The sequence below is a fragment of the Pyxicephalus adspersus genome, chromosome Z (genome assembly GCF_032062135.1).
Source record: "Pyxicephalus adspersus chromosome Z, UCB_Pads_2.0, whole genome shotgun sequence".
NCBI lineage: Eukaryota > Metazoa > Chordata > Amphibia > Anura > Pyxicephalidae > Pyxicephalus > Pyxicephalus adspersus.
The window spans coordinates 71,246,210-71,271,471 of NC_092871.1; positions in this window are offsets into that span (position 1 = coordinate 71,246,210).

The following is a 25,262-nucleotide window of genomic DNA, read 5'->3' on the forward strand; positions in this document are numbered from 1 at the left end:
ATTCCAGCTGCCGATAAGAGCTGGGCAGTGAGAAGAGCGCAGCTAGAATGAGATGGGGACACAGGCTGCTCCCCCATTCTATAGCTGTGCTGTGGCTTCTATTTAAAAAAATACTTGGGAAAATATATCCACTCTGTGGGCCATGTGTAATGACATCATGGGCACTGTGTGATATCTGTGTGTGGAAAGGACATTCAAATGTGCAAACATGCATTATGCATAAAAACACATTTAAATGTGCAAACAATACATGATGCATAAAAACACAATTAAATGTGCAAACATGCATGATGCATAAAAACACAATTAAATGTGCAAACATGCAGGATGAATAAACACACATTTAAATGTGCAAACATGGACAAACATGTATGCTTATGAAATGTGAGGTGTGCTATATTTGGTCCCTGAACATTACTAGATTTGTGAGGTGTGCCATATTTGGTCATAGTGAACAAAGATACAATCATCTATTTGGAAAAAATGTTTAGTTTATTTTAAGGTTATTACAGCAATACTTGTAGAGTGTTGAGCTGAGACTTCAAACTTGATTAGAATCACTTTGACAAATTTACAAACTGGAACATTCTTCTGGGATTAGATAGCAAAACTGCATTTGAAGCATACTTGGGCCACATAAAAAGAAACTTAGATAGATAAAGTGTCAAAGTGCGAGGGTCACTAACCTGTGAACATTGGGCAAATACAAAACAGAGATTAAGCAATTCTATACAAACAAGTGTCTTCACACAGGATCCCACCCACACAGCCGGGCCGCGGGCCACCTCCACAGCCCGACCTCGGCCACGGGCCACCTCAACAGCCCGGCCACGGGACCCCCCCCCACAGGCAGGGGCACAAAATGGGCAGGCGGGGCACGGGATGGCCTGGCAGGGGCATGGGGTGGGTGGGTAGGAGCACAAATTGGTCGGGCAGGGGCACAGGGTGGGCGGCCAAAAGGTGGAGGTAGCCAGGCAACAGCCGTGAACAAGTTGGAGCAGGGGAGAAGGATGGAGCCGGGGGAGAATGATGACGCTGGCTGCTCTGCAGGGGATGGGGGGGGCCAGCAGGACCTATTAGGATTTGCCAACCCAGCCTGTGAATAATCGCCTGATTTGTTGACCCAGGGATTATTTAACATGTTACAGAGATGGTCAACTCTGAACATATAGGCACCCAAAGTGGCTGATTGTTGTTGGACTGATTCTATCAGAAGATGCATGGCCACCAGATATTGTTGGTAAATTCTCGGTCCTGGCGATTTTGATCGAGGTTTTCATGTAGTAGCATAGGGACTTGTTCCAAAATATTTGAACTTGGGGCAGACATCCTTGACTCCACTACTCTATCGAAACGGCCAACCAGCCTCTGACTGAGACTTAGAAGCTGGCTGCCCACACTGGGTTGACCCAATCCACCTGCATCCACTGGTTGCTATAAGGGGAAAAAAAATATTACAATATCACATAACTTTGTGGGTCACCATGACATTATGCAGACAGCATCCTGACATTGGGACATCGACAAATGTTTAACAAAATGTTAGACACATTTATTCTGAATCCTAAACAATAAACATGGGTTGCTTAAGGAAACCTCAGGTGTCTCCTCTTCTTCTTATGGTAAATGTCAACCTGAGGGACCCTAAACAAAAAAACACAAATGGAACACATTGGGAAAGGTTCATTCCCCACAATAGACACTAATGGACCAGTTCTTGCCTACCTCCACAGTGGATGCAGCCTGTGAAAACTCTTCGGAACCAGAAACCAGCAGACATGGATGTTCTACAAAGGCACATGATATATCACAGCAAAATGAATGAATGTGGTGACAAGTCTTCACATATCAAAAGTCCCCAATATTTTGCACAGGCAAAATATTTTTTTACAATCAGAAATTAGTGTCTACTTTAAATATTTAACTCAATAAGCTCAGACATTTTCAAAGGAAGGCTGCACCAGAAACATCTCCCACGAAAATGTAACAAATCTAATATATATATATTATAGAGAGATTGAAGGTTATTATTTAGCTTTTGGAAGGCTGAACACACACAGACCAAATTACCTGTATTCTCCTCCAAGCTTCTCTGCAGTGGATCAACTACCTCCTCCTGTAGATGGTGATCTGTTAATTAAAGCACAAAAACAAATGAAATAGAGTGAGCTTGACGCTAACCCAAGGTAATTTGAATTGATCGGTTCACCACAAATATAACCACAAAACATAACACTCCCAGAGCAAAAAATGTGTGAAATGAAACACTCATATTACACATGAGTGTGGTTATAAACATGATTAGAGACACGTGCACAATTTCAAACAAAATATGCCATGAAGGTTCATCTTACCAGGAGGAAGCCCAGTGTCATCTTGATGCGAAGTGATATCCTCATCATCCAAATCACCCCAAATACAGAGGGCAGGAGGGGACTGCTGCATCTCAGGGTGTACTATTGTAAAAAAAATGAAATACACAGATTGTTGATGCAAGTTAAAAGAAGGTAAAAATACACTAAAGAGGTCATTTAAAAAAAAGATCTCATATTTTACCCCAAACATAAATAAGTAAAAACACAATCTAATTTTGTTCTCAAAGCTAATAACTAAACTGTTGCAATTAAAAAAAATGGCAAAAGTAAATTAACATTGATAATTAGGTAATGTAAAAGGATTGAACTTACATGGTTGCCAAGCATCGGAGTCATCCCGGTAGTCCACCTCTACCACCGTTTCTGGCCCAATGAATGGCAACGCCAATCTTTCGTAGTCCCTGAGACAAGATGTTCAGGATAGGTCCCACTCCTTCTGGCCTCTGTGCCCAGGAGCCTTTTGACGTGTCTGAAGATGTCACTCACACGTATTTGACACTGGGTAATGGTCCGTTGTGTACTGCCCACTGCATTAACACTCCTGGCAATTTCCTCCCAGAGTCCCCTGCCTTAAAGCACAGAAGGTCTGGGAGTGCAAGACCCCACGGAGTCTAGGAAAATGTTGTACGTGGGTCTCCATGAGGGTTGCATTTTGCTCAGGAGTGAAGCTGGTTGCCTTGAAAGCAGAATCCCTGGTCCAGCTCAAACTGGCTGAGGTGCCAGGTTGAGGGCCGAGGGGCCTAGATGTTACTTGACCTGCTTCACAAAGCAACCTAGCTGGCCTGGGGTAGCTGCCTGTTGACCTGAAGACCCTGGGGTGGTGGTGGTGGTGGCGGAGCTGGCAGTAGCAGCAATGACGACGGCGGTGGTGGTGGTGGTGTTGGCAGGGCTGGCAGCAGCGACGGCGACGGTGGTGGCAGCGGTGGTGTACATTCTCCTTGGCTCCATGTTACTAGAAGGAAAAAAATATTAGTTATGAGACAACACACCAAAAACATTTTTTGGAGGAATAAAGTAAATGGTGTAATCTTACTTTTAATTCTGTTTTTCTTGTAGCAGTTTCTCTGGTTTGTGTGTTTTTTTGGGGGGGAGGGGTTGTACATTTTTTGTTTGCACTCAGAATGGCTAAGAAGCTCTGTGAAAATATATAGTGATACAGTATGTGTGCACATTCATGCGCATTACGTGTGCATGTTCATGCGCACTTCAATGTGCACCAGGGCGAGGATTGTGCATGTTGTTATCATGGAGGATGTTGAGGTGGAGTTGCTTATCACCACTGCTGTTGTGGCAATAAACACAACTCTTCTGGTTACTGCAGAGGAAGAGCAGCAACAACAACCCGAGGGGCAGCCTTCAACTTCGTGACGGGTCCGGGAGCCACGCATTTTCTTGGAGAGTAGCCACCTGGATAATGTACGTGACCAGGATGTCAAAAGGCGTTTCCGCCTGTCCCGCTATGTCATTTATGACCTGTACAGCTTGCTGGAAGCTAAAATTGCTCCAAAAACAGAGAAGCCAGGCTGTGCCAGGAATGACCAGGCTCTTTGCCACTACCTATATTTTAGGAAAGGGTTCCTTTCAAACCTTTCTCGGCCTTAATTTGTGGACTAAGCCAGCCTACAGTTTTCAGGGTTTTTAGAAAGGTCATAAATGCCATTGTGGACCTTGTCCCACTATATATTCATTTTCCTCAAACAGCTCAGGAGTAGAGGAAGGTAAAGGTGGATTTCTTCAGGCGAGCTGGATTTCCAAATGTTTTGGGGGCCATTGACTGCACCCATGTGGCCATTCAGGCCCCTAAACTGCAGGAAATTGCCTTTCGCAACCGGAAGCAATATCATTCGATGAATGTACAAATAGTGCCCCTGATTCATCAATAAAATCCGCGCTCGCTGGAAGCGCGAAAGTACGCGCGTGAATAGCGCGACCGCGTACGATTCCGGATCGCTAATACGAATGCGCGAGCGATAATCCGATTCTGCTTGATGAATCAGGGGCAGTGTGTGATGCCAACAGGAAAATCATAAGTACATGAACAGGTTTCCCAGGATCATGCCATGATGCTTATATCCTGCGTCAGACAGCCCTCTCCTAGAAATTCATCTCTGGAGAAATGCCTGAGGGCTGGTTAATAGGTAATGTATAATGCCATTACTGTAATACAACTAACAGTAGTGAAATCCTAAAGACACCTATTATGTTGCTATGTCCCTTTGCATTGTCAGAATACCAGGCTATGACCTATATTGTATATATGTCATATTTTGTGCTAACATCTAATTTAGCAAATAGTTTATAAATATTGTACAATATTGGGAGCATGGGGGAAGAACTAACTTTCTGATATTCCCAAAAGCCCTAGTATAATTACTATGTTCACAGCTCACAGTACTTCAGTGTGGTAGTCAGTAGTAACAATGGCTCCTAACAACCAAAAAGCAATAAAGTGACCGAAGAGCACAACTCTTAAAACCCGGAGGGTTGTGGAGCACACCATCGGGCTGCTAAAAGCACGGTTTCTGTGCTTGGTGCAGCCTGGTGGTGAACACCTCTACGCACCTTGGAAAGCTGCCCGAGTCATCATGGCATGCTGGGTCCTGCACAACCTGTGCCTGAACCATGGGGATTCCTTGGACATTCCAGAGGAACTTGAGCCACAGGTACACCAACATCCTGCCTTTAGCTCCCAAAGCACAGCAGAGAGTCGACGAGTAAGGGATGAACTTATTGCCAAAATCTTTGTGCGTGAGTATTTACATATGTTTACAATCCATGTATTACATATTTCAGCACATCATGTTTGGGTTACAAACCAACCTAGGAGTTGAAGTCATAGAAAGCACACTTTAATCGTTTGGGAAATTTATGTGACACTTTACAAAAACACATTGCCAAACTAGGGCAGAGTGCAATTTAGTGCACATTTGGGCAAGCATTGCTTATGCAGCCAGAAAAGCATCAAAAATACAATCCAGCACCATGTAGTTAACACTAAAACATGATTAACCATGCTGCTTAACACATCCTAATAATGTAATCTATTTTTTTACAGGGCGATAACATTCCTCTGCTGTGCTACCAATGCTCTGAAATGTCACATCACAGACTACTGTACATTCGTGGATGATATTGCTTCCGGTTACAGGAGAAATCCACCTTTATGTTCCTCCACTCCCAAGCTGATGTGAGGAAATAAATATATAGTGGGCCAAGGTCTAAAATGGCATTGATACCTTCATAAACACCCAGGAAAATGTAGACTGGCTCAGTGCACAAATTAGGAGCGACGTGGTTTGAAAGGACACCCTTCCTAAAATATATAGAGTGTCCAAGAGCCTCGTCATTCTTGGCACAGCCTAGCCTCTCTTGGTTTTTGCAGCAATTTTACCTTCCAGAAAGATATACAAGTCATGGATGACCTGGCGGGACAGGCATAAACACCTTTTGACATTCTGGTCATTGGTTTGAGGAGCAAAAAAAAATTAGTTTGTTGGCAGAAAGCAATAAAATATGTTTGGCACTAAGTTTAATTTTCCCTGGCATTTTTCAATACAAAATTACTAATACGATTAGAATCATGTAAACACATAAAAAAAGCATACTATCTGGTATGTAAAAGTGCTTGATCCTGCTTGTGAGCTTGGCAATCATTGTGGTTTGATGTTGTGCTTGGCAACCTGGACCTCCTTCCATTACAATCAGGTGTGTTAGAATGAGTATGCAACTCAGCTGGACAACTAACTGAAAACGGTTTGGACAGCAAGTGGAACTGTGTTTGTATACAATAGTGCTAAGATCAGGCAGCACAGCACAATGACAACAAACCTATAACACTACCACAAATGAACAGAGGAGTTGTGTGGCAGCAAATCAACAGTGCAAAGTGCAAATGTCAAAGAAAGAAAACACATGACAATTTATTCCTAAAATAAATATGTACATAATACATTCAAATACCAATATGTGACAATATAACTTTGAAAATGGGACAAAGGCAAACAGGGGGTTCAAGTAGCCGTTTGGAGTGGAAACCATACATACATTTGTACTGAATATTAGTTTAAAAAATACAAATTATTGCAGAAGATTTACTAAACAACAGAAACACAAAAACATTGCAGCAAAAGATGAAACTAACAATAATGAGGATTACAAAGTCACATCAATGCATAACATCCAAGCACTTGATGATATTTGTCTATACCAGCGATGTATAGTGATAGGCAGAACCAAAAAAAACTCTTCCACTAGATGGCAGCAGGTAGCTAATTTATGTGTCTGACTTTTTGGTGGTGTTCCGTGGGATTTTTCTAATTGTAAAATATGTACCGCAACTAAGAAAGGTTGGGAAACACTGCTGTCATGGAATGTAGATGCGAACAGAACAGGGAGCAGGTGTGCGCTAATTGCTATGACCTCAACATTGACAGAGCTTAACAGATCCTCCTTATTCACGCAGCTGCAAACTAATCACCTAATTGGTGGATTTGTGACCCCTATTGATCATTTATCAAGGCAGGAATCCAGCTTGCAAGTAAAGGCGCATGTACTAGTACTCGGCTCCGGCCCGCGGAAAAACGCCTTGTGTATCGGCGCGTAAACAGGCGCGTCAAGCTCCTGCGTATTTGCTGTTAAATCAGGGCCTTTGACTCAGAAGGTTTGCTTAGCCTTTCCATAGAAAATGTATAGGACACCAGACAGCATGCAATAGAGTGCAAAAAAACAAACTAGTTGACTCCAAGTTCTGATTCATTTATCCTTTTAACAGAGCCTCAAACAGCTGAATACACAATGAAATACTTTAGTAAAGCAAGAAATAAACCCTATACCTTGATCATTGTGAGATGTGGCTGAGGTTAAGGTTTCAGATAACATCATGTCCATTTATGTCTGTTTTGACATATACTGTGCCTTGTGCCTTGTCTGTGCTTGTTTGTGCCTTGCCAGTTTGAAAGGTAGGGCCATTATTGACTCTTCCATACATGGTAGGCTCCTGCACTTCCTGTCATTCCTGACAGGCTGGAACACAGGAACATTTTGGAACACATGGCAGTTGTTATCATGGCACCCTCCTTCCCTGTGGGGCACTTCTACCAAGGTTTACACTCATGCAGATCTGACTTGTACTTAATAGTGTCCAGCCCCAAGTCAAGCTTTTGCACAGGCAGTCCTTCCACCACCATTGTTCCTTTTTCAGCTGATCTTTGGCTACCCAGACTGGCTTTGAGTATGCAGAAGGAGAATTTCATTTTACATTTTTATTCTTTTTTACCTCCCTCTATTGTTTATGGGGTAAATTATGTTTCTATTTGTTTTGTTGAGCCCATTTTTTAAGAGGAGGAATCTTATTAGTAGTTTTCCTTTTATGTAGTCATCTGTTTGCATTGTGCATCAGCATATCTCAATTGATAAGTAGGTGATGTGGAAAGATTTTTCCACATGTTATTTAGATGTGTTCCTTGCAATGAAATATCATTATGATTGTACATCAGTATACCTTTATGTTGAGTTTTTTGAGTTAATAAATCAGTTTGGACATATTGAGCCCAATTTATTAAAGCTCTCCAAGACAGGAGAAGATAAACTGAGCATGGGAAAACTACAACCAACAGGCCATATATGGCCCTTTGGCATTTTTATCTTGACTTTTCAAATATTAGTACAAAATTTTCCAAATTATAGTATAGGACCGCAATCATTTTTTCTTTTTCCTACAATACCTGGTTAGCAGTACAAGTTGATCCTACTAGATGGTTCACACCAGACACAATTGAAGATTGTTGGAGTCTGCAATGAGTGGATCAAAGAAAACAAAAGTTGACAGTGAGTGCTGGGTGTTTAATAATGAGTGAACAGCAAGTCTGATCAAAGGCTGTATATATAATTTGCCAAGAAACCATTGCAGTTTTTAAAAGATACAACATCAGTCACCACTTTTCCACCAAGAATGTTAGATTTAGGAGGTAGGTATCTCTCCTTCTGTAATTAGATCACTAGTTGCCAACACCTAATGTTTAATTGCATAGTAAAGAAAAAAGGGATAATTGAAAATTTGGGTCTTTTTTGGCAATTTGAAAAGATGTATATTGTTGGAATGTCAAAAGATAAATGACAAAGGTAGTTTCATCAAAAATAGACCATATATTAGTTCAGGACCTTTTAGTAAGTCATGGGTACAGAAACCCATCACTATGCGTTTCACCCAACGGCTTTTTCAGGGGTAGATTAGGACTAGCTATTCCAAACATAATCAAACATCATATACACTGTTACTAAAATTATAAAAATAAAAACATACAAGAGTGGTGAAATATAATACTAGTCTAAAGTCTAAAAAATATCCAGCTATTGCAATAGTATGAAATAGTAATTGTAAATGTTAACAAGTAAAAGATTGCTGCAGTATTAATAATAAAGTATAAATTGTCAGATACATGAAAAATCAGTAGAAGAGTATAATTTAACCCATGTGGATGATAAAGTAGTTTAGTATAATGACATTTACATCTGCCTATATATTTAGTGGAATGACATAACAAAATTCTTAAGAATAAGTGCATAACTTTTAATTCTTATAAACAACTCAGGACTTTTAAGGTAAAGGATTCTCAAAATTTTAAATTAAAATACTCAACAACAATTTTATTTATTAATAACTTACAAATAACATACATACACATAACAAAAACTTTTTTCATATAAGTGTCTCAAAAAAAACAAAATAAAATATCTATACATGCCATATTGTGACCGTGTAACAAAAACTTATCACTATCCTATCACTACTCCAAAAGCAATGGACTGGCTCCACGAAATGCATCATGTATGAAAAACAAAGATTGTTAGTGTTGTTTTTGTTTTTTTATTGACACACAAATGTATGTTACTTATAAATAAAAATGTTGAGTATTTTAATACAAAATTATGAGTATCCGTTGCTTTAAAAGTCCCAAGTTGTTTGAAAAACTTGCATAGTTATATAGTAAGTCAGGTTGAAAAAAGACATAAGTCCATCAAGTTCAACCGCCAGGGAAATGAACATATCCCAGATATAAAACCCTATGGACATAGTTGGTCCAGAGGAAGGCAAAAAATCCCCTGCTACAATTTGCATCAACAGGGTAAAAAAATTCCTTCCTCATTCCATGAGGCAAAGGGATGTTCCCTGGAACAACGGTCACTGTTATTTTTATTTTAAAGCCTTAATACCTAGTTATATTCTTTGCTTCTAGAAAAGGATCCAGCTTTTTCTTAAAGCAATCTATAGTAGTTGCTGAAACTACTTCCTGAGGGAGCCGATTCCACATTTTCACAGACCTTACAATGAAGAATCCCTTCCTTATCCGGAGCTTAAACTTCTCTTCCTCCAGACGCAAAGAGTGCCCTCTTGTTCTTTGTAATGATTCCAAAATGAATAGTTGGGAAGAGTTCTCTACATGGACCATTTATATATTTATACAAGGTGATCATATCCCTCCTTAAATGTCTCTTCTCAAGGGAGAATAGATTCAGTTCAACTAATGTCTCCTCATAACTGAGCTCCTCCATTCCTTTTATTAGTTTAGTTGCCCTTCTCTGCACTCTCTCCAATTCCACAATGTCCTTTTTGTGAACTGTTGCCCAAAACTGGACTGCATATTCCAGATGTGGTCTGACCAATTCTTTGTACAGGGGCAGGATTATGTCTCCATCTCTGCAGTCTATTCCTCTTTTAATACAAGAAAAGTACTTTGCTAGCTTTTGATATTGCAGCTTAGCATTGCATGCTGTTATTAAGTCTATGATCTACCTGAACCCCGAGATCCTTTTCCATTTCTGATTGACCCAAATGTATTCCCCCTAGACAGTATGAAGCATGCATGTTGTTAGCCCCCAAGTGCATAACTTTACATTTATCTATATTAAATGTCATTTGCCACTCGGCTGCCCAATCAAACAGTACATCCAGGTCTGCTTGTAGATTATAGATGTCCTGTATGGGCTTAATTCTATGACATAGTTTTGTGTCATCTGAAATGGTACTTTTAATCCTAAACTCGATATCATTTATAAATACGTTAAACAGTAAAGGTCCGCACAATGAACCCTGGGGTACACCACTAATAACCTTGGAACATTCAGAGTATAAATCATTAATCACTTCTCTCTAGATGCGGTCTTCTCTAGCCAGTTCTCTATCTATTTACGGATGACTTTTCTAAATTTATTGACGCTAACTTGCTTATAACCCATCTGTGGGGTAATGTCTCCAATGCTTTAGCAAAGTCCAGGTACACTATATCAACTGCTATTCCGCTGTCTACTGTAAGGAACTTACCCGCCCTGCGAGCCTGCGGTGTCCCTGGGGTTCCCAGCCACAGAGGGAGACCCCTCAGTAGCAAGCAGCATAATAGATTGTTACTGACCTGCTTTTGCCTTATCCTTCTGTACCTTGCTTGATTGGACTTAACCCTTGCTGTGCTGTACCATTCTGAATAAACCTTATTCAAGGATATCTGGAGTCGGTAGTGGTTTGTGTGCCCAGGCGCATTACATCTACCTGTTTACTTTACTTCCTCATACAAAGTGAGTAAATTTGTTTGACAACTTCGGTCTTTCTTGTAGACATGCTGACTATGACTTAAAAAAAATTTTTCTAGCAGAATCTCGTCTAAGTGGCTCTTTATCAAACTCTCTAGGACCTTTTTAACTATGGAAGTTAAACTAACCAGTCTGCAGTTCCCTGATAATGACTTTGCTCCCTTTTTGAGGATATGAACCAGAACCTTATCACCTTCAACCTATTGAACTCTTGCCCTGCCTTGCCACATCCCAGACCTGGTCAATGGCAGAGAGATATCCGTAACCTTGACCACAACCTTTTCTCAAACTGCCATGCATCCCTAATCCCCGCCCTCTCCAAAATCAACTCCCTTAGATGATGCTGCCACCATGTTAAACCAGTCTCTTTCCCTGGCTTTGGATAATGTTGCTCCTGCCACCTTCCGCTATCCCCGCCCTACCAACCCCCGACCCTGGCTCAACAACCACACCAAACAGCTACAAAAGTCTGTTCATGCAGCTGAGCGCAAGTGGAGGAAATCTGGCCTCAGCGCTGACTTCATGGACCACAAAGCCAAGCTACAAAGCTTTAACACAGAGCTCACTGTCACCAAGCAAAATTATTTCTCTGTAGTCATTTCCTCTCAACTTCCAACCCAGGTAACCTTTTCTTACCAAATTGACTCCCTTCTAAACCCCACACCTGCTCCCCCCACAACATCCTTCTCTGACCAAAACATTGCCACCTACTTTAGAGATAAAATAGACAAAATCATACATGATGTCTCTGCCCGCCGAGCCACTCCAACCATACCCTTCCCTTCCACCTGTAAATCATCACTGACCTCCCTCAGCCCTGTTACTGTGGACAAAGTCTCTTCTCTCATCATCTCCATCTACTACCTGTCCACTTGACCCAATTCTCTCTGATCCACTCTGTGCCCATTCCTCCACCCTGGCCCCTGCCCTGACCAAACTATTCAATCTCTCCCTTTTCACTGGTAAATACCCCTCAGCTTTCAAACATGCCATAATTCTCCCTATCCTACAGAAACCCTCACTGGACCCCTACCTACCCTCTAACTACTGTCCTATCTCCCTTCTCCCATATGTCTCTAAACTTCTTGAACACCTTGTCTACAAAAGACTCACCCATTACCTGAGCACCAACTCTCTCCTTGACCCTCTCCAGTCTGGTTTTAGAGCTGCCCATTCCACTGAAACAGCCCTTGAAAACTGCCCATTCCACTGAAACAGCCAATGACCCCATCAGGGCTAAGTCTCAAAGCAACTTTTCCCTGCTCCTTCTCCTTGATCTTTCCTCCGCTTTTGACACTGTTGATCACCCCCTTCTAATGCAAATCATGCACTCCATTGGTATCAGTGACACTGCTCTCTCCTGGTTTGCTTCCTTTCTGTCTGACTGCTCCTTTCAAGTTTCTTTCAATGGTAACTCCTTCTCACCCACTCTCCTCCCTGTTGGTGTTCCCCAAGGGTCAGTCCCTGGACCGGTTCTCTTTTCTCTGTACACCTCCTCTCTCGGTAGTCTCATATCCTCCTTTGGCTTACAGTACCATCTGTATGCTGATGACACTCAAATCTATCTGTCCACCCCTGACCTGTCGCCCTCAGTTCTGGATAGGGTCTAACGCTGCCTGACAGCCATTTTATCATGGATGTCTGATTGATTTTTGAAGCCCAACCTGAATAAAACAGAACTCATCATCATCCCCCCTCAAATTCCAAATCCCCCCCTGACATATATCTAACTGTTAACAACACTGTTATTCGGCCCTCCCCTCAGGCACTTTGTCTTGGTGTCCCCTTTGACTCTGCCCTCCCATTTACTCCCCATATTCAGAACATTTCCAGGTCCTGTCACTTTCACCTGCGCAACATCTCAAAAATCCGCCCCAACTGTCCACTGAGACTACCAAACTCCTTGTACATGCTCTTATCATCTCTCTTCTGGACTATTGTAACCTCCTCCTCTCTGGTATTCCACTAACCAGACTCTCACCTCTACAATCTATTATGAATGCTGCAGCCAGACTCATCCATCCTTCCCTCCTCTCCTCTTCTGCTACATCTCTTTGCAGATCTCCACACTGGCTTCCATTTCACCATAGAATCAAATTCAAGCTCCTGTGCTTTGCCTTCAAATCCCTCCACAGTTTTTGTCCCACTTACATTTCTGACCTGAGTCTCTAAAAATTAGAAATAATGGCTTTGAAATAACTGAGCTAATTTCTTTGAGGACAGGTGGATGTAATCCATTGGGTCCTGGTGCTTTATCAACCTTAATTTTGCCCAACTGTTTCTCAGTCATATCAATTTTGGGCCATTGTGACTTATTTATGGCTGTGACACTGCTTTTATGAATTAGGACCTAAGCTCTGACATTTTCCATTGTACACAGAGGTAAAAATGTGTTTAGTAAATCTGCCTTTTCTTTATCCAGAGACATTTTTTAAGGGGCCTACATGCTCAGATGTGATGTTTTGCTATTAATATATTTAAAACATTTTTGGGGGTTTACCTTACTTTTCTTTTGCAATCTGTCTTTCATTTTAAAGTTTTGTACATTTTATCTCCTTTTTACATCTTTTGTTATATTCTTTATAGTTTTCAAACGATGAAGGTGATCCTTAATTTTTATATTTTTGGAATGACATTTTCTTGTTCTTCATGGGGTTTTTAACATTAGCTGTGAGTCACATAGGTTTTAATTTTAGCCTTTTTAAACCTAAACGGAATATATTTTACAGTGTGCTTGTGTAGAACAGACTTGAAACATTCCTATTTCTGTTCTGTGTTTTTTGAGAATGTGCATAACTTTTCCCATGTCTATCAATATGGTAGCTCAAATATCCCTCTATATGAATAGAGGTTTTTGAAACATGAAGGGTAGAATTGGAACATTTACATATACCATAAATCTGTATGTAATGTAGTTATGTATAAACCATTCTTGTTTCAAAAACTTTTAATATATAGAGAGATATTCAATCTACTATATTGATAGACATGGGAGTTTTAATATGTTATGCACATATTATTGTTATTATTATTACACAGTATTTAAATAGCCCCATTATATTACACAACACTGTACAAAGTTCATAGTAATGTCACTAGCTGTCCCTCAAAAGGGGCTCACATTCTAATGTCCCTACCTCAGTCATATGTCCTTAAAACAATCTAAGTGCAATTTTGGGGGGTAGCCAGTTAACTTAACTGCATGTTTTTTGGGATGTGGGAGGAAACCGGTGTAGTAGTGTGTCCCTAAAATGTCAGGGAGAGTGTTAAAATGGCTCCAGGGAAATGAAAGTGAGGAAGTGTTAATAGTTTTTTTGGAAAAGAAACCAGGTTCTTTAGTGCCCTGGAGCTGGCCAAGGGAGTGAAAGGGTGGGTTCCTTGGCCCAACCCTGATTCTACGGATATATTCACCTGCACGGTGCAAGGTGAGTAGAAGTAGGAGTAGTAGTAGTAGTAATTAGCCAGAGGGATCCAGGCTGGAGTGAGAAGTCAGAGGCTGAGAGGAAGAAGGTTCTGTGCATGAGAAGGGAGCCAGAGTTTGTTTCTGGCAGGAGAAGGAGACCAGAGTGGGTACCAGGCTGCAAGAGAAGGGGACCAGAGTGGGTACCTGAGTTGCTGGAACAAAGCAGTTTTGTTTAGTTTTTCCCAAATAAAGCTTGTGTTTTTGATGAAGACTGTGCTGCTGCAGTCTGAGTTGATCCCCAAACTTCACACCACGCAGATACGGGGAAATCCTGCAATAAAAATAATAATGTTATTATTTATTAGCAGATGTAATTATCATTATACTGAACCACTTTATACTCAAATTGGTTAAATTATATCACTATGTTCAGACCTGTGTTACAAAAATGCAGCATTTACTGCTTCCAATTGCCTACTTTGCAAAGCCAGGCATCTGGGAATGATTTCAGGCTAAAACGTTAGCTTTTACAAATGCCTATACAGACTTTTTCAAAGGCTTAAACAGATGTTTTTGGGTGTTTCCATAGTCCCCTTTTTTAGCATTATTAAAACAGGAAGTTGAGCTGGTGACAGTAAAAGGAATGATGATGATATTACTGGTCTTTACTTCCTGTACTGATTGCCAGGGTGTTGGTGGGCAGACATCTGGTGACCCACCTATTAAAGGGGGCTTCCAGGTATCAAAAAAGTCCCCCTAGACCTCCATTACACAAACTGCTGGCCTGCAATTGCACCTGGCTGCCTTTCAAACCACATGTAAGCTACTTAAGCACTCACCTAACTGCCTTTCCCACACCATGTGGGTTACCAATGTACCTTGCTGCTCTTTGTTTTTCATCTGACCTACCAATACACCTAGCTGCCCTTCTAACCACATCAGGGCTACCAATGCACTGACTGCCTTTTCAACCACATCTGGGCACCAATCCACCTGGCTGTCTTTCTAACCGCATCTGGACTAGCAATGTGCCTAGCTGCTCTTTGTTTCTCATCTGGGCTACCGATGCATCTGGTTGTCTTTCTAGCTACATATGGACTACCAATGCACCTGGCTTCCCTCTGTTCCTAAACTGGGCTACCAATGCACCTGGCTGCTTTTTGTTCTTCATCTGGGCTACCAATGCATCTGACTGCCTTTCTAACCACATGTGGACTAGAAATTTACCTAGCTGCCCTTTGCGCCTTATCTAGATTACCAATGCACTGGCTGCCCTTTGATCCTCATTTGGGCTACCTATTCATCTGGCTGCTCTTTTGTCTTAAGCCTGCTTACCAATTCACCTTTCTGCTCTTTGTTCCTCAATTAACCTACCAATGTACCTATCTGCCTTTTGCTCCTCACCAAGCCTACCAATGCACCTGGCTTCTCTTTGTTCATCATCTTTGCTACCCATGCACCTGGCAGCCCTTCCTTATCTTGACTACCAATGAAACTGGCTGCCTTTCCAACCACATTTGGGCTAGTAATTTACCTGGCTGTCATTTGCCCTCTATATAACCTACCAATGCACCTGGATGCTCTTTGTTCCTCATCTAGGCTACCAATGCACCTGGCTACCCTTTGTTCCTCATCTGGACTACCAATGAACCTGGCTGCTGTTTGTTCCTCGTCTGGGCTATCAATGCTCTTGGCTGCCTTTCTAACAACATCTGGGCTACCTGTGCTCCTGACTGCTCTTTGTTTCTCATCTGTCTTACTAATGCACGTGGCTACCCTTAGAGCAAAAGAAGTATATCTGACTTTCCTTGCTACCTCACCAAAATTATCAAACCCCCATCAATATGATGACATTGACATTGTTGTCACCTAGGACTGCTTCATGTCACTGGAGGGCATTTTGCATGACTTTGGAAACTGCTCTGAACATGCCCTTTTACTGTCCATTTACTAGATTCAATGTACCCAATTAAACAATTGATAATGTATCATGTACAGAATTATATATAATGTATCCTAACACTTGAATGTATCCTTTTATAACTTATACATTTCTACTGTGTGTCCCAACATTCTACCTCTGAATTCAACAACTAAAAATGTTCAAACTATCCTGTAAGTTATTTTTCATGCATCTTATGATTTATACTCAACCAGCTGATTACACGGCGTTGCAATCTTATAATTTACAGGAAAAGGAATCAAATAAATCTATAGTGTTAAATCAAAGAAATGTTTTTTACAGGTTTTAAAAGTATAAATATAATATACATTTAAAATACAACGAAATCAAATTAACCTAAATTAATGGCATATGTTCCAATGCTGTTTTAAATGAGCATGGGCATTGTCCTCATGAAATTTCCTTTGTAACTTTAAGACAATCTGAAATGTTCCTGAGATGTAGGTGCACCTGTGGTCAGTTTTTATTAGTTCGTTTTCAATAAAATATAGTTGTAGGAACTTTTGGTGGTTGATCTGGCAGCGGAAGTAACAATCCCGCTTTATGGTAAATTTGCCCTTGCATGATTTACACCGTGAATGTGGATGGAAATCATGGCTGTTGAACAACTGATGTGGTGCTGAATGATGTCATTTGGAAACATGAGTTGTATTTTCTGATGTTATTAAGAACGTGCTTTGACTATTTGAGGTATTTGCTGATGTGTAATTCCAAAGTTCTTGTAGTGGTGTTTCCAGTTTGCAGAGTTTGACTTTCTCTTTTTTTGCAGCAAATACCAGGAGACTCAGATTTAACCTTTCTTGGCTTGACAGCAACTACAAACCATTTCTATTTTTTGATGGTAACACTTGCATTCTGCGAGTGATCTTAATGTGGATCATAGTAGAACCCTTCCAATGCTAAGCTAAAATGTTGTGCAGTCTGTGATCGTCTGGCTCTTTCTCTCTTTTCGTGTACTCATATCTCACGCTGTTGTACTGTCTTTGAAGCTCTAGATGTAGTAGCTCTATCTGTGTTATCCTGTATTTGGGTCTCATGCTGTTGTACTGTCTCTGAAGCTCTAGATGTAGTAGCTCTTTCACTCATTTCCTTTACTAGGGGCTCATGCTGTTGTACTGTCTCTGAAGCTCTAGATGTAGTAGCTCTTTCTCTCATTTTCTGTACTCAAGTGCCATGCTGTTGTACTGTCTCTGAAGCTCTCTAGATGTAGTAGCTCTTTCTCTCATTTTCTGTACTCAAGTGCCATGCTGTTGTACTGTCTCTGAAGCTCTAGATGTAGTAGCTCTTTCTCTCTTTTCCTGTAGTTGGGTGTCACACTGTTGTACTGTCTCTGAAGCTCTAGATGTTGTAGCTCTATCCCTGTTATCCTGGAGTTGGGTCTCCTGTTGTTGTACTGTCTCTGAAGCTCTAGATGTAGTATCTCTCTTGCGCGAGTGGCAAGTCTTCTATTCCTGTCCTCGGGATTTTCTTGTCTATGGTGTTGTTTCATTTTTTTTGCCTTTAGTTGCACTCGACCAATTGCCTTACCTTTTCTTGAAGGCATTATTACAGTCCAGAAATTTGTAAAAGAGTCCAAAAAAAAGTATGTAAGCAAAAGCACACTGTCACTGAGCAATACATACTCACATTCATGCAAATATACCTCTCCTATATACCACAACGCTGTACAAAGATCAGCGATGCACTCACATGAGTCTGAGTCATATGTCTAGCACGTTTGGTTTAAATGTCTCTATGCGTTTCCGAGTGATGGTGGAACATAGCAAGTTTGGTTGAAATGTCTCCATGCATTTCCCTGTGATGATATACACACATCCAAATATGATGTGACATATAGCCCAGTGCTGTACAGAGATGACTGGTGCCCTCACATGAGTCTTAGTCATATGTATGGCAAGTTTGGTTGAAATGTCTCCATGAGTTTTTGAGTGATGGTGGAACATACACACATAAATGCATACAGTACATCCAGTTTTATATATATAGACTAGCTAATTACCCAGTGTTGCCAGGGTATTTATTTATTGCAATCCTATATAAGACAGAAAAAGGAATCAAATAAAGCCATAGGCCCTGATTCATCAATGAAATGCGTGTATGCTGGACGCGCGTACGTTTGCGCCAGTCAGTGACCTCTATTAGCGCGAGTCGGGCCCAAGTTCTAGTGAATTCACCTGCTGGTTTCCTGCAAAGATCTCGAATATGCCAATAAGGGCGATTAATTTTCAGCTGCACGATTCAGAAGGAGATATTAACTTCAATGATGAGGTGATAGCAATTGATTAGCGCACACCTGCGCCCTGTTCTGTGCTCATCTCCAGTCTATTTTACAGGTCAGTTTGAATCTTTAATGCTGGATTTTTTATTTTTTTGTAAGTGTTACTTTTTTATGTTACATTCTACTCAATCACAAACTTGCTTCATTTATAGTTACATTTGTTGCACTACTTGTTACTTGTTACTTGTTCTTTTGGTTGCAACACTGCAAACTAATTTCTATCAAGCTGGATTTATATTATACTAAGTGGCACTTTCAAACATGTCATCACAGAATATATGAGTGTAAAAGAATATGTGAACAAACATTTGTGACCTCATAAAAATTTCGTTTCAGTTTGACTTTAGAGAAATCAAATCATTTTAGTAAAGGATTATAGTCAAATATGTTATAATACATGTATTAAGGAACATTTAGTGATTTAACTTGTGTGTGCATATCAAAATACATTTAAATGTATACAAATACATATGCATTTTAATTAGTACTATTTTAACCGGACTGGTTTGTGTGTGTGTGTGTGTGGGGGGGGGGCTAAGTAAGTTTACTCGGATGGTATGCATTGATGTGATTTTTTTTGTAATCCTCATGATTGTTAGTTTCATCTGTTGCTGCAATGTTTTTGTGCCTGGTTTGTAATGCCAGTTTCTGTAGTTTAGCAATTCTTCAGCAATGTTTTGTCATTTTTTTCTACAAGTATTGACTACAAATGTCTGCATGGTTTCCACACCAAACTCCTACTTGACCCCCTCGTTGCCTTTGTCCCATATTGGTATTTGAATGTATTATGTGCATATTTCTTTTCTGAATAAATTTTCATGATTTTATTTCTTTTTTTTTTGTTTGTTTTTTTTGTAGCCTGACTTTTGCACTAATTTGTTGATTTGTACCCACACAACTCCTCTGTTCATTTGTAGTTGTGTTATAGGTTTGTTGTCATTGTGCTGTGCTGCCTGATCTTAGCACTATTTTATACAAACACACTTCCACTTGCTGTCCAAACTGGTTGTGAATTAGTTGTCCAGCTGAGTTGCATACTCATTCTAACACACCTGATGGTGATGGAAGGAGGGTTTTTGCAGATTTGAATGGCATTTTAGATCTTGGCCCACTATATATAATTGACTTACTCACCTCAGCTTGGTAGTGGAAGCACATGAAGGTGGATTCCTTCTTTTAACCAGAAGCAATATCCTCCATGAATGTTGCTTGTAGCCAAGCCCATGACATGAGAAATCATAGGAAGAAATAGGCAATTTTGCAATGTGAAGCAATATGGTCCAAAAAGCCCTCTTTGCCTATTTCTTCTTAAAATTTCTCTTTTCTATGTATATGTAGATACATCTCAATGCATACATACATGTTTGGCTTTATGTGCACTCATGTCTATACATACATGAGCGCATATGAAGCAAAACATGCAAAATACAAACTTACCTTAATGAGGACTGTGCAAAAGTGCAGTGCATTTTTCAACTGATAAAACAGTTCAGGCCCACGTAGCGGGTCCGCCGCAGCGCACAACTATGAGCTACACGCTCCTGAAGATTGGCGCACAACTATGCGCATCAAACAACTGAGTTTTAATATATATATATATATACATATATAAAATATTTTTTTATTATTAATATAATAACTATAGTAATTACAATTATATACACGAACACATATACATATATATCTATATGAAGCAAACAAGAACGTGTGTGTGCTTGTGACTTTTGTGGGAAAATCTAGTCGGATGGCAAAGCCAAGGATTCGCGCGGGGACAGCCACAAGATTTACCCGCGGGCGGCTCCTCCGATCAGGCATAGTAAGCCTTTATATAGGCGCTTATGTAGAGGAGCTGAACTCAGTTATCTCCTGCCCAACAGGAAAGAAATAAGTCATTTTAAAATATGCTTTTTTTCTTAGTGCATATAGATATTTTAAACATTTGAACAGCACAAACATTTTTTTTTTTTAGGGCTAAGGGTAATATGTGTGCCATTAGAAAGAATGCTTTTTTAGGGGAACAGTGACTTTTAATGCAAGCTCGCCAGTGTAAAACTGCCGGGGATGCGGGGGTCCAGCAGCGAGCTCATTTAGTAGGTGAATTGCGCGACGGCTTCCAATTTTGGATCGCGAATACGAATGCGCGACCAAGCCTCCAATTTTGCTTAGTGAATCAGGGTCATAATGTTAAATCAAAGAAATGTGTTTTTACAGGTTTTAAAAGTATACGTACAATATACAAATTATATTGTAAAATATTTGACAAATTGACTATAATATTACTTGACTTGATTATAAACAACATTTTTAGTTTCACCTCCAGGGGCAAGAATAAATACATTCTTGGGCAAACCCACACTTGAGCAAGCAACATAAAGTTGTCCGTGGGAGAAACAGGGCAAACTCAAATCCACTTTGCAGTATGTAACAGTCTGCCCTGTGACTTGATGATTGTGATAGAGAACACACGTCTCACTGGAATTTGTAATCTCCTAATTTGAAAATGAAGATCCGTGGGAGTGAATGGTATCCATGGGAAAAAAACTGTTTCACCCTTTCCCTTTCCTGTTAAGACAGTGGCTTCAATTACATTGCCCAGCAGCTTCTTAACACAAAGGGCCTGATTTTTCAAGCAAAATAAATCAGCAAATACGTGCCAGCATACGATTGTATTTTCGCAAGTCGGAGCAGAACGCTACTCCACTCGACTGCATTTCTCAGCCGAATTCCTACTGTGATAAATGAACAATGCGGTCTAGAATACGCCAATAAAGGTGATTACCTTACACCTCCCTATTCAGGAGCATCTGGTAAACTCATAGCAATTAATTAGCCTACACCTAGTTGACTAACATTGCGCTTGCGCCAATTAAAGCACTTAGTTTTCATCTGCTCAATTTAGGAGGATCTGTCAATGCTGATGTATAGCAATAAATTAGCACACACCCGGTCCCTGTTCTGTGTGCATCTACAGTCCATTACAGGTCAATTAGAATCGACTCCTTGATCATTTTTTGGGTAAGTGCTACATTTGTATATTACATTATAATCATTCACAAAATGGCTTCATTTACACTTAGATTATTTGCAGTTGTTGCAAACTACTTTCTATCAAGCTGTATATGTAATAATTAACACTTTAGAATATTTCATCACACAATAGTATTAACCTCCCTAACGGTTCATTTCTTTCTGGATTTATATGTCAAAAAGCAGTACATTTTTTTCAATGAAAAATGTTTTTCATTGTAGGCCTGAAATTCTTTGGCATAACTCACCAGAATATGTCCAAACAAGAATCTGAGTAAAATAAAGTTTGAAACACAAAATCATGTCATAATAATATTAATTAAATTTAATAATAAACTTTAAATAAAAAACACAAAAATCTGAGGTTTTTATGATTTTTCTCATAAACAACTAATAAACATCCCGGGTGTGATATATTTTGAAACAAGGGACAGCACAGAGTCAAACATCACAATCCGGGCAGTAGAACCGGGTTTCCTTTCTTATTTTTCTCCCGTTGTCATCACACTTAGCGCAACACACCACGCACATCCTGGTTGGCGCTTCTTTTCTTGCACTTGGTGGTATGTAGTCCACAAAGTGGCGACCAGTCAGGCTTTCTGGGTTCACCACTGTGGTAGCACGGCGTCCAACTCTATCCATTTCTTCTCTTTGATGTTTTAGACATATGGCCTCACAAATTTGCCAGATAAAATCATGGTGAAGTACAGGCCTGTCATTCTTTGCTTTGAAAAGATTGAAAGCATTCCAAAGACATTGTTCCAGCAGATGACTAAACATTTTTTAATATTATTTTTACTGTTGTTTTCTAACAGCAGGATAAAAAGTCATCGCCTGGTCAGCTCTATTAACACCCCCCATGGTGCTGTTGTAGTCCAGAACAACCTGTGGTTTCAAAATGTCTTTCACTCCTCTTGTTCTAGCCATAGCAGTGGCGGCGTTGTGTACAGTGCTCAAAAGGCACACATCTTTTTTGTCATGCCATCCCAGGGCCATCATTTTTCCTTTTGCCAGACAACTATTTCTCCAGTTTTCAGCTTTTGTTTGCTAAACATGGGTGGCATTTCTCGACGATTAGCCCTAACGTTGCCATAGGCATCAGTTTTATGCTTTATCAGGAACTCAAATAATTCAGGGGAGCTGTAAAAATTATCGGTGGTAACACAATATCCTTGATTCAGCAATGGCTCCATTAGTGAAAGCACAGATGATGTCGCCACTTGGAAAACCTGCTGGATGTGGCAGCTAACTGTTGCTTGGCGTACCTGTTGGTTTCCTCAACAATTTTTTGTATGGCTTTGTCATTCAGAAATAGCTCCAGGTACGCCAGGGGGTTGTGCTCCACCTCTACTTTCAGACCAGGCTCTCCAGTGAATGGGAATCTTGGGGGCATGGGCCGGGGCTGACTGATATCAATAGAGCACCAGTAGCAGATATCACTAACCTCGGTGTTCGAATCGCTGTCACATTCTGTGTCCGATGACAGGTTTTCAGGGTAATCACTGTCACTTGACTCCATGATTCCAAGTCTGTCTCGCTGTCTGCAAGTTGTTCATATGCAGCTTGAAATGAGAGACGCCTTTTGGATGCCATGGCAGAGGTCAAGGCTGGCAGCAGGCAAAAACGGCAGAATCCAGGCAGAGGTCAGGGCAGGCAGAGATGTCAGAATCCAGACAGAGGTCAGGGCAGGCGGCAGGCAGAGAAGTTGTCAAAGTCCAGGCAGAGATCAAATGGTCAAAAGTAGTGTTGGTCAAATAAGGCACTATTCGATTCGACTGCTATTTGGTCGAATAATGCATAATTATTCGGGTGATCGAACATCGAATTCGAACTCCATTAAAGTCAATGGGGTGATAATTCGGGTTATTATTCGGGTCGGTGGAGAGCTTCTACAGCCTATAAATACATTTAAAAAGACATGTCAAGACTCTCCCATCTCTGCACAACACTGTACAAGTAAAAATAAAATAAGGAAGTCTTTTTTCTGTTGCTGGCAAGGCCATTTTATGGGGCGGCCAAGGGAACATACCGGATTTTACACGTCTCCGAGTACAGCCAGACAGGGACATGAGGGGGTTCATCTGGTCCAAAAATTAGCCACCAGGTTTCACCGCTCCCTTACAAGCCATACACAGGCTTCAGAGTACAGGCAGAGGTCTCTGAGGGCGGTCTTTCAGTCCAAAAATTAGCCGGCTAGACAGCTCTGTTATACGTTACAAGTGACAGGTGGCAGCAGCAGCAGCAGTAGGAGGATGTGGTGGGCACTGAGACGGAGCGGGGACTGCATTGGTAACTGGCATCCAGAGTTGGGAACTGGGCAGGCGGCATCAGTTACAGCATGAGGAGGAGGCGTTGGGCCCTGAGAAGGAGCAAGGATGGCTTTAGAGGTTGAGGCCATCACCCATATGGACAGTGTCGAAGCTGTAGCTATTGGAGACATGAATGGATCAACGAGATTCCAATCCGTACCAACTATGTAGCGAAACCCCATGAAACGGAACAGGCTTGGCGGAATCAGCGGGAAAACAAGACCCTGTTGAGCCTGAGTCTAGTCTGGCATCTAGATCTGGGTACTGGGCAGTGGGCAGGCAGCAGCAGTATTAGCATGAGGAGGAAGCGGCAGGCCCTGAGACATAGTGTGTATGGCTGTGTTACTCCTCCTGCTCTTACTGCTGCCACGTGAACCCAAACAAACTTGGAGCAAGTTGCATGAGCACTCATTTAAAAAGCCACCACCCGGTAACCTGGCGGGAACACCTGGTGAAAGCACAGAGCTCTGTGCGACTACCTCCGCCCAAGAAGCAAGCCTAAACTGCTCGATGTTCCTCCGCTCCCTTTCCTCTTTCTGCCACCAAAGTTACCCGTACTGCTGCCAGCAATTTGAGTGGGGCATGTAGCATTAGATTTTTCAGGCTCCACCAGCGGTGAGCAGGAGCTCCAACGCAGATCAGCTGCTGTTTGTTGCATTTGCTAGCAGTCAAGACCAGTCATCATTGCCATCCCCCACAACTTCTACCCCACCGTCCAATGTTTCTGTGGTTAGCATTGGCAGCATCCAACCTTCCATCCCCCAGATGCTGGAGGGCAAGAGGAAATATGTCCCAAATTACGCCAAAACAAAGCAAATCAATGCGGCAACTGCACAGCTGATAGCATCAAAGCTCCTCTCCTACTGGCTGGTGGATGTGTGGTCCAATGTGTTCAGTTATGCATTTCTCTGCAGGAACCCACAGTACGTTATGCCTAAGCGACAGTATTTTGCACAAAAATGTGTTCCTGCTTTGAATTGGTTGGTCGAGCAAGCATGGACTGGGAAGATATATTTCCTATACAGCTTACTGGGTAACTTTTGGTGGCAACAGGGGATGATGCAGCTGCAGCAAGGCCTGCATACCTACCTCCGCCCACAGCACGTCGCCACGCAATTTCCTCCTCAACCTCCACTTCCACCTCCTTCTTTGACTCTTGTGCCCTAAACTATTCTTCCAGGATCACTTTGCAGTGGAGACTCAGCACCTCCTATTCGGCAGCATCTGTTTACCGCCAGCAAGATCCTGCAGTTTGCAATTTCGGTGCACAATTCCTACGTTGCCACGCAGTCCTGAGGTTGCGAAGCCTGTGTTCCCTCTGCCA